Genomic DNA, 10,558 nt, shown 5'->3' with positions numbered 1-10,558 from the left:
AAAAACGAAAACTTTCTAAAGGCCTATAGCGATCCAGCCGTTCCACCTCCCTTTTCTCTGCCTTCCAATGTACTCATAGAGTGACATGCAGTATTCAGGTAATGACATCTTTTCATGATTCGTTCATTCAACAAATAATTGCATCATCTACTATATGATATAAGGAGCCCTGGTGATGCAATGGTTAAGAGTTTGGCTGCTAACCGAAAGGTCAGCAGTTGGAAGCCACCAGCCACTCTGCAGGAGAAAAGACCTGGCAATCTGCTCCCATAAAGATTTACAGCCTAAGAAACCTTTTGGGGCAGTTCTACTCTGCCCTATAGAGTCACTATGAGTCGGAATTGACTCAACGGCACACAACTATATGATATACAACTTAAAGATGTCATGTCACATTTGGGGGAGATCTGAGAGGAGGAGAATTTTAGCCTAGTAAGAAAATGGTCAGATTTCTGAAGGGCCTTCCTAAGGAAAAAGGAAATGGTTTGTTCAGGACTGGTCCAGAGGAAATTTTAGGGCCTCAGCTGTGGGGAACTTCCATAGTCTCTTCAGTCAGAGATGTATTTCTGGTCAAAGCCAGAGATGCATTTCTTCATCTTGGTTATGGCTCTCTGGGCAGTTATGGTTAGCAGGTTATGAGCTGGGAAACAGTAGCCTTGGCCAAACCAATCAGGGCTTTGACAGCCTCCCGGTAAGCCAGGACCCATCTTCTGGGCCCAACTTCAGTTACTAAGCCCCTCTGTCTGCCACCTGCATATTTTCACTTAACACAATGATGTCATCTCTGGGCCCTACCACCTCTGTGAGATCTGACCTTAACATAATGGTCCTATCTGAGTTGGGAATGACTGGTAACCCCCACATTGGGGAATGTCTTCCTTAATCCCACATAATGGTTTAGGTGATTCTATTATGCACCTATAGCATTTATCACATTGTTTTATAATTGTTTATTTTGACAGCACCTAACAACAACAAGGTGGCCTCTTCTGTCCCCAACTTTGTTGCATCCTGAGTTCTGGCCTGAGTATAGGGCACAACTAACCTTCTTGGCCCTAGGAATGAGGTAAATCAACACTATCCAGAATTGGAGGCCTTCTTTAAGACCTAGCCCCAATATCCTCCATGGAGTCTTCTATGGTCCCCTTGACTCTCCAGAATGTGCTCATTCCTCCTTGGTGCTTCAGGGCTCAACTGTACAGCTTCCAAGCCATCACCAGACTATAAGCCCTTTTAGGACAAAGACCAGGCAAAATACTTTCAAATAGCAGAACTGTTAATAGCTCAGTGTGCACTTGGTGCCACGTACCACCACCTAACTAGCCATCTTGGCTCCCTCAAACCTTTGACTCTATTGTACGCTATCTGGTTCCCTGGAAAATGGAGCCTGAGGCAAAACTTACATGCTAAAACATAATTGGGGAATATAAACCCAGGGCAGCAAGAGTGAAGGGAAAAGGGAAGTGAAGCGGAGAAAGAGAGACAGCAAACACAAGGTAGTGTATTATCAAGTTGGCCAGAGCTTCAAAGAAAACAAACGAGTTGCTCTGTCATATGGGATGTATTCCACACAAGCCATGTAGCACCATCACACCTCAGAAAGGGAGAGAAGAAGAGTTGTGTTACCCCATTTCTCCAGGTAACCCTGGAGAAGCCGTATCCTACACCCTGAAACACAGCGGTTCATCTGAGACTAGAAATGGTGAGAGGAGCTCTAGCCTCTGGTTTGGTCAGATTGGGCCCACTACAGTCACATCACAGTGAGCACACTGGAGGCTATGCTGAAATCGAGCCCTCCTCCCAGGGGAGATGAAAAAGCCAGATATGTTTAGTAAATGAGGTGACGGTAGTGGCAGCTGGGCTGTCCAATCAACAAGTAGACAAGGCCCATAGTTGGGGTACAGATGAACTGAGTCTAGTACACAGACATGGATACACCCTGAGCAGCTTCTTGACTGCTGGATTAAATGACTGAGCCAAAGCGAATACCAAGAGCAGAAACCAAAAAGAAGACCACGTTGGTGCTTTGACTACCTTGTAAACCACCCCCGCCCCCTGCCCCAGGAAAAATAGCAAGGCAGACATCAAAGCTGGGACCTTAACTTGCAGTTGAAGGGCAGAGAACCAGGACCCAATGACAGTGCATGGCAATCTCCAAACTTGGCAGAACCCAGCTTGGTCTGAAACCATTTTATCTGGGAACTGGGAAAACTGTTGCTACCACTCTCAGTTCCTACAAGCTACATAAGACAGCGTAGTGTGATTATGAAGAACATGAACTCTGGAGAGAGCTGTTCAGGTTTGAGTCCTGGCTCTATCTGTGACCTTAAGCAAGTCACATACCTCTCTGAGGCTTAGTTTCTTCATCTGTAGCATAGAATAATACTAGTACCTACCTGTTATTAGAATTAAATGTAAAAGTGCTTAGCACAGTACCTGGCACAAAGTTAAGAGTTCAGTAAATAATTGACTGTTATTATTTTATTTTCACCCCTCCTCCACCCCTCGCTCCAATTCCTTTTCCCACCATGACCACCACCACCCCATTTCTCGAGCCCTCCACCTCCTCCCCCTGGCAATCTTCTGTCACTCAGAGGAGCAGCGGGGGCTGGACCTGGCCGTGCCTTCTTCACCCTGCTCTCCCCAGGGCTGTTCCCCAGGAGCCTGAGCCATTCATCTCCCTGGTGACCTGAGACTGAACTAAGAGACAGACGTGGGGTGGCTGAGGCCAGGGTGGTAATGTGCTCTCTTATCTCTGTGCCCCTCACTGGGGCCTAGTTAATTTTCCCTTTGATTTTAATATAGATTTATTGAAAGTTTCAGTTATCAAAACAAACTGTAGCAGCAAATTGGTGTTCTTTGCAGGCCTACAAGTGCCTATAAAGCTGCCAGGCTCGGGAACGAATGGCACTCTCCAGGAGGTCAGTCATGGCAGCAGGAAGTCCCTGGGGACACACACACTGCAGTTTAATATTTTTCTTATTAGCCTTTTTCTTCTTGGCTATCTAAGCCTCCCCTTTAAATCGGAAATCAAATGGAGCCACCTGCCCAGGGAGGCTCTCTTCCCCAGGCTCCTCCACTCTCTCCCTGCTCCCTTTCCTCTCTCTAGTCTTGGCCTCCCCACTCTAATCCTCCAACTTTACCCGGCCTTGAAAGAGCTGTGATTCATCTGCCCCAGAAGAGAGGTGCGGCTCACAAATGTCATGAATCCCACACCCTTGTTCCAATTGTGGAAGGTCTGCTTGTGCCGTCCAGCCACTAGTCAGAGGCAAAGCATTCCTAGAAAAGATTGGAGCCCCAGGCCTCTTCAAGATCTGGGGCTCAGAAGAGAGGAAAAAGCAAAATTTTGAAAGCAAAGGAGTTGCTTTCACAAGGACAGACAATTCTGTCAGCATCTACTGAACTCTAAAGCCAAAAACCAAACCTGTTGCTGTCAAGTCGATTCCAACTCGTAGCGACCCTGTAGGACAGAGTAGAGAACTGCACCATTGAGTTTCCAAGGAGCAGCTGGTGGATTTGAACTGCGACATTTTGGTTAGCAGGTGGGGTCTTAACCACTGCACCACCAGGGCTCCTATTAAACTCAACAGAAGCAAAGAGAAAATGATGATCTGAGAGAGTAGGACAAGTTTTCCTTTCAGCCCAAGAATTGTCTAATTTCGTTCTTATATCTCCATGGCCTCTCCTCTCAATCCCAACTTGGGTTTTAAGATCCTCCAAATCTGCCTCTTTAAGCACCAGCCAGCTTTCCTGCCTCCAGTGCTCCTCACATCTAGAGCCACTCACTGCCACCTCTAGGATCTGGAATCAGTCCTGGCCCAGGGCAGGGTCTCCTTGGCCTGTTTAATCCTGGGGGCACCATTATCTTCTCTTCTGGACCTGCAGTGTTGCTGGGTCACCTGTACATGCCAATCCTGTCAATGATGTCCTCTCCTTGCTCTTAAAAATTCCCTACCAGCAACAAGGCCTACTGCCCCTCCTCAGAACATAAACTGTGACTAAGGGTCCTGACAACTATAGCTGTGCGCACCTAGAGTGGTGGAAGATGCTGGGCTTTGAATCTAGATAGTTGAGGATTTGAATTTTGGCTTTGACACTTACTGACTGTGATTTGGTGAAGTTCACTTCTTTGTGATTTCATAGCACCTTGTGCTTATGTCTACCCTTGTCTAAGAACTACTCTGTAATAAAATTATTTACCTCTGTGTCTCTCTGCTACAATATTCTGAATCCTCAGGGGAAAAGGACTCTGTCTTAATGGTCTTTATATCCCAAGTACATAGATTTGATAAATTAATGAAGTCACCTCTCTAGGCCTGTTTACTCATCTGTACAATGGGGATAACATCTGCATAACTACTATAGTGAAGAAATCACCTAGCACAGTGCCCACCCAGCACAGAGTGAGTGTTCAGTGAGTGAAGTTTCCTTCACCATTTCTCCTTGTTGGTCGTCAGCCACCAGCACTCCTACCTTTTGCCTGTTCCTATCTCAGTTTTAAGTCCAGCTCTCTCCTGTTGCCTGCTGGGGGCTTCCCATCACTGATAAGATGCCAGCATTCAGCCTGGCCCCTTTGGAGTGGTGCTGACTTCTGTTCTCCAGACCAGGTTCCTTCAGTCTTTCCAAATCCACTCACAAACTGCTGCCTCCTGGTGGCTCTAAAGTCCTGTTTCCTGGACTTCCTTGTGATTCACCCGTTCTCTGGTTGTTCAGTGGTTAAGAGCTCAGCTGTTAACCAAAAGTTTGGCAGTTCGAATCCACGAGCTGCTCCTTGGAAACACTATGGGGCAGTTCTACTCTGTTCTATAGGGTCACTGTGAGTTGAAATTGACTTGACGGCAATTTTTTTTTTTTTTTAAATGTAGATGTTACCAGGCCTACCATCTATATCAGCTGGAGGTACAAATGAGTTCACATTAACATTAATATTCCAATCTTGCTAACAGTAAGCTCCCACCTGCTCCTGCAGAAATACCAGTCCCTAACAATGTTCCCAAAGAAAGCCTCAAGTGTGTCCATGGAGTAATCCAGGCTACCACCCTCTACTGGTTTTTACCACTAAGGGCACTGTGGGTGCTGGCCTTGAATTCTTCTGCTTGGTGTGCTCAATTCTTATGATACCATGAAAGCATTGAGAACACGGTACTCACTAGCAAAGTAAGGAGAAGAAGACTCTCTCCCTCCATTTTACATTCAGTTAGAGGGATATGGAGCCCCACAGCAAGGTTGCTTCAGCTCATGAGTGTCTCAGACAGAGACAGCTCTTTACACTTATTCAGTGTACACACATATACCACCAGAGTAGCCACGAAAGGGTGAGTTATATAAGAGCCATCATGCTGAATTAGAACCACAATCCCTCTTTAATACCTACCCCTATCGTGGAAACTGGATCACTCTGACAGATTCCTCCTTCCTCTATTATTAGGTCTCAGGAGCTCTGCTGACTCTTCCAGCAATATGGTGTCCATTGTGTTGTCAAAACACCCCAACTCTAATCATTTCAGCATATACCTGATCCACAGTGATGGGCTTTGTTAAAATTTGTTTTTACCTGAGAGGCTTTGCAGCATCCATACAAATTTGTGGATTCAAATAGATATTTGGGTCAGAGGATGTAAATTAATGTCAGCTGTAAACGCACTAGGACCCCCCCCCCATTACACTATACTTTATTCCAGGATCTAGTGAATAAGCTGTTTTTACTGCCTTCAACCTTCCCCTGCCTTCCTAGACTACTAGGGCTCATCCTCACAGTGGGTCCCATGTGGTTTCATAACTCCTCTTCCTGGTCCTGACTTGGCATTCAAGTCTTCTACTCTCTGGCTCCAAACTACACTTCCAGCCTTATTTCCACTAGTTCCTTAAGTCTCTGTCTCTACTAGGCCAACAGGACTAATTACTCCTCATCAAGGTGCTTTGTACTTTTCTGCCTTCAAGTTTTTGCTGGTGTTCTCTCAATGGGCAGTGTCTTCATTATTGCCATCTCCACTTGTGAACTCCTAGAGACATGTACCTTGCTCCAGGAAGCATTTCCTGATCCCCCGAATGGCTATTCCCTTCCTTCCTCCGAGCCCCCAAGCCTTATCTGTATGCTCTGCCCTGCACGGCACTCACTAATCACGGGGCAGAGGCTTGCTCAGCAATCTTAGTTTCTAGGCAGCGCTTGACCATAGCCACCCAGGTCCTAAAAGTGTAGTAGGACTTTTAGGAGGGCATCCAAAGCCTTCCTTTTCCTTGACACCAATACTAGGCTAGGTTTTCAGGTACTTCTGGGTCAGTATCTTCAGGGGATCTCCCTCCCCTAGCAACTACCTTGTTCTGGATTGTAACTAAGAGATTGAGACCATCCTTCTCCAAGTGTATACTTTTTCAGGATTCAACATTCTTTGAATAGCTACTTTGTGCTGGGCTCCCTGAAAGCCCTGGAGGTGAACATGAACAAAATAAACACAGTCCCTGCCCTTAAACCCTAACGAGGGAGACATACTGGTAAAGAAATAATTGTCACTTAGAGTGATAACTGTGATTATAAAGACCACTCGTAATGGGGGTTTGTAGACAAGGCGTCTAACACAACCTGGAAAGGCTTCCCAGGACAGGTGACATTCAAGTGGAGTCTTAAAGGTTGGGTAGATCTTTCCCAGGCCAAGCTGGGAAGAAGGAGGTGGAGAAGGTTGAACACTTCAGGCAAAGGGAATAACATGAGCAACGGCACTAGAAAACAAATGGTCCATCTGGGGATGGAAAGAAGCTTAGTGGTGAAACAGGAGTTTGAAGAGGTAGGCAGGAGTTACATCATGTGTAGTCTTAAAAATCTTCTTAAGGTGTTTGGACTTCATCTTGAGAACAACAGAGAGCCACCAAAGTGTTTAAAGCAGGACAGTGACCAGGTCAATTCTGTGTTAGAACGGTGCTTCTCAAACTTTAATGTGCATCCCAATCACTTGGATCTTGTTAAAATGCTGGTCTGGGAAAGGCCTCGGATTCTGCATTTCTAACAAGCTCCCTGGTGATGCTGATGCTGCTGGTCCTCAGACCACACCTCGAGTAGCAAGGTTTTAGATCGCGCTAGCCCTCTGTCCCACTGTCCCCATATGGCTACACATCTGCTGGCACAGAGCATTCTCCTTTCCTGAGTCTCACAGTCTAGTTCAAAGCCGCTGTGGCTCTTCACTTTTATTTACCGTCTGTATTTTAGAAGCTGTTTATTGAGTGTTTGCCCCATGCCCAGCAAAGTGTCAGGTACAGGGAAGAAGGGGTTCAAGGAGAAGATAAAAAGCAAGACATTTTCCTGCCCAAAAGTGCTCAACATCATCTCAGGGAAAGCAGCCCTCTGCCAGACCTGTCATAAACATGCTAAATGAGGCCCGTCTCAGCCATGCTCCCTGGGGCCCCACCGCTTATGCAGCCCAACCAGAGATGAGCCTGTTTATCCCTAACTGTTGTTTCTGACCTCTAAATCAATTCCCTATCTGAAACAAAACCTTTGTCCTTCCCTACTCTCCTCCCAATTCCTGAGGCATCAGTTTGTAAAATTGGAGGCAGGATTCGATGATGGTGGTTACAAGCACAGGCTGTGAAGTCAGATTGCCTGAATTGGTAGCCCAGCTCCACTACTTACTAGCTGGGTGACCTTGGGCACATGGCTTAACGTTTCTAAGCTTCAGTTTCCTCATCTGTGCATTGGGGACAATTCTGCCTGTATCATGAGGCTGTCAAGAGGATCAGATGAGACAATGTATAAGAAGTAAAGCCTCTGAAACATTCAGGAAGAATCCAATAACTGCTAGCTATTATTTTTTTAAATAATAACTGTGTGTATAGAAGCTTATCAAAGCCCTTTTGAAAGCCTGTATAAGGAAAAGTGGAGTTCCCAGGTGGCTCCAATGGTTAAGCACTCAATCTACTAACTGAAATGTTGGCAGTTTGAACCCACCCACAGGCACCTTGGAAGTCAGGCCTGGTGATCTGCTTCTGCTTCCTATGGAATGCCGTTCTACTCTGCAACATGTGGGGTCGCCGTGAGTTGGAATTGCCTTGATGACAACTGGTTTGGTTTTTATAAGTAAAAGTCACTGTTATCCCTTATCCAGCTATGGCTTTTCCTGCTTGCATCAGCTCCTCCCTGGTGCTGGGGAGGCAGAGAGCAGACAGGGACGGTCAGTACAGAGAAGTCCTGCTGGAAGAGGCAGCCTTCAGGGAGCTCTTTATCAGGGCAGGAGTTTCAGCCTACCAAAGCTGAGGTTCAGTGTTGGAGGGGGAGGCTTTATGGGTCCTCTCCTACTTCAACCCCATCCCCACAGTGTCCCCTCTGACCAGGGTCACCCAGGCTGCCCCTCCTTCTGGCTGCAGGGAGAGAGGCAGCTTCAATCATTCATCTTAATGTCTCTATTAAGCAGGGTTATGACCAGGACTAGACAAGAAACAAGGTCTTTTAGTGTAAAAACATGGCTCCCAGGGCTTGGCCCCAGGGGACTCCTCACCAGCACTGCTGCTGCTACCGGGCTATTGGGGCCGGAGGGCGGCGGAGGCTCTAGACCTGGCAGGTTGATTCTGCCCTGATTTCTCTCTCTCTTCTCGCTTCCCTTGATCCTTCTAAGGGCCTGTCCAGAGCTTTCATTTCCAACAAGAAGAACAATGATTTGCCATTTGGTGGCAGTCACAGAGGTCTTAAGACTTTCTGAGTTAGGCCTGCACCTTGACCTGGGATCACTGTCTTCATCACCATCTTACCACCTAACAGGGATGTGGAGGCAGCTACAGCCTTAGCCATTGGGCTCTGGGCACAATTGGGCCTCACCAGGAGTCTGGGCTCAGAGCCTAGGGGACAACAGGAGTATTTCAGATTATGAAAAGAGCTAAGGAGAAGTTCTAATAAGATCACATACCACAAGTCTCCATCATTCATATTAGAGAATGTTTAAGAGCCATCGGTGGTGTCAGCATATGCTCAGATCCAGACCTGGGTTCTAGGGTGGTAGCTGTGCACCCAAGGAGCCCATTACTTACTCACTCTTACCTACTCCCACTCGTGTATGGGCATGGGTTTGTGGGCAGCAAACAGAGCCAACCCCCTCACCTGGAAAGAAGAACCCAGGCTCCTGGAGAACAAGGATCAAAGGCAAAGACCCACAACACATTCCCCTAGAAGGCCTCAGAGGGAGCCGTGTGCACAGAGCCACCCAGCCTGACATGCATGAGGCACAGACTTCAGAGGCATGGAAAGGATCCCCAGCTAACTGCTCCCAAATGTCAGCAATGTCACTATGAGAACATAAGCTTGTTAGCTAACTAGGGTAGGGGAATAAGAATGTGGAACACAAGTAGGTAAAGTACAGAAGAGAGAGACAGGTCACCCAACACAGTTTGCTGACCTTCTATGCCTGGACATAGCCTTGCTCGTGTTCCAGGTCCTTGACTTCTGTTTCCCACAGTCAAGCCACGCTGCTACCTTCTCACTGGTCCTGGTTTTTCTCTCTATGTATAGACTTACCCCAGACAGAACCTCCTCTACATTGGTTTCCCTGAGGCAGGCTGCACAGAGGAAGAGTTCAAGATTTGGAGCCAGGCAAGCATGGGTTCACATCCAGGCTCTACCACTTCTAAGTAAAGTGGCCCTGGGCAAGTCATTGCTGCTTCCTCAGTTTCGGTTTCCTGTTTTGTTCCTTAAGGTTTTGAGGAGTAAATAGTGAGACAGCAAGTGTTCTGCTTGGTGTAGGGCCTGGAAAGCAATGGAAAGAAAGAAGGGATGGAGGAGAGAAAGAACTGGAATCTCAGTCTACTTCATGCATAGGAAGAAAACCTCTCTGCCTAGAAGGCAGGGGGTGTTCCCTACTCTCCTCTCTGCAGGCTGTGGGTAGAGGGGCCTTGACCAAGGGGGGCTGCGAGAGCAGCGGGGGCTGTGGAGGGAATGCCAGAGCAGCTGAGGGCAGCACAAAGTCAGAGTGAGTTAGCACTGGTCCCAGGGGCTGCATGAGCAAGGCAGGCTTTTACAGAGATATCCAGGGAACAAGAAATACCAGCGAGGAAGTTGCCCCATTAATAAATAAGAAGGCGGGAAATTAATGCTGGTCTTAAAATGGCTGAGCTACTGAACTCGTTCTTTAAATCTGTCTTTAACAAGAAAAATAAAGAAAAGAGATTTGGCCAATTAGGAGGTAATGAAGACATTGTAGAAATAGCACCTGACAAAAAGCACACATTGTTGCAGGGTGTGGGGGATGCGGGGGTGGGTGAGTGAACACCCAATGGCCTTGACCTCCCTAGAGACAGAAGAAAGGTGCCAGCAGAGGGGTGTGCTGCTTATAATCAGGGTGAGCAGGGAATCATCCCAGGGCCTGGGAAAGGGTAGGGAATGGAAAGGAGGGGTGACTCCAATTTGGGTTTGATCGGCATTTTTAAAGAGACTGGGGCACACCTATTGTGAGCCAGGCAAGATGCTCCACCTTCTCTGGCATTGTCTCCTCTGAAGACTGAGAATGAAGGTGAGGAGCTAAAAGGGGAGGCAGAATGAGAGCATGGAGGTGACAGACAGGGGCCCAGAGGTGAGATCTCT

Source organism: Trichechus manatus, unplaced genomic scaffold (assembly GCF_000243295.1).
Source record: "Trichechus manatus latirostris isolate Lorelei unplaced genomic scaffold, TriManLat1.0 scaffold00015, whole genome shotgun sequence".
Classification (NCBI taxonomy): Eukaryota; Metazoa; Chordata; class Mammalia; order Sirenia; family Trichechidae; genus Trichechus; species Trichechus manatus.
The sequence above is the reverse complement of the archived record's forward strand: the minus strand, read 5'-3'. Positions refer to the sequence as shown.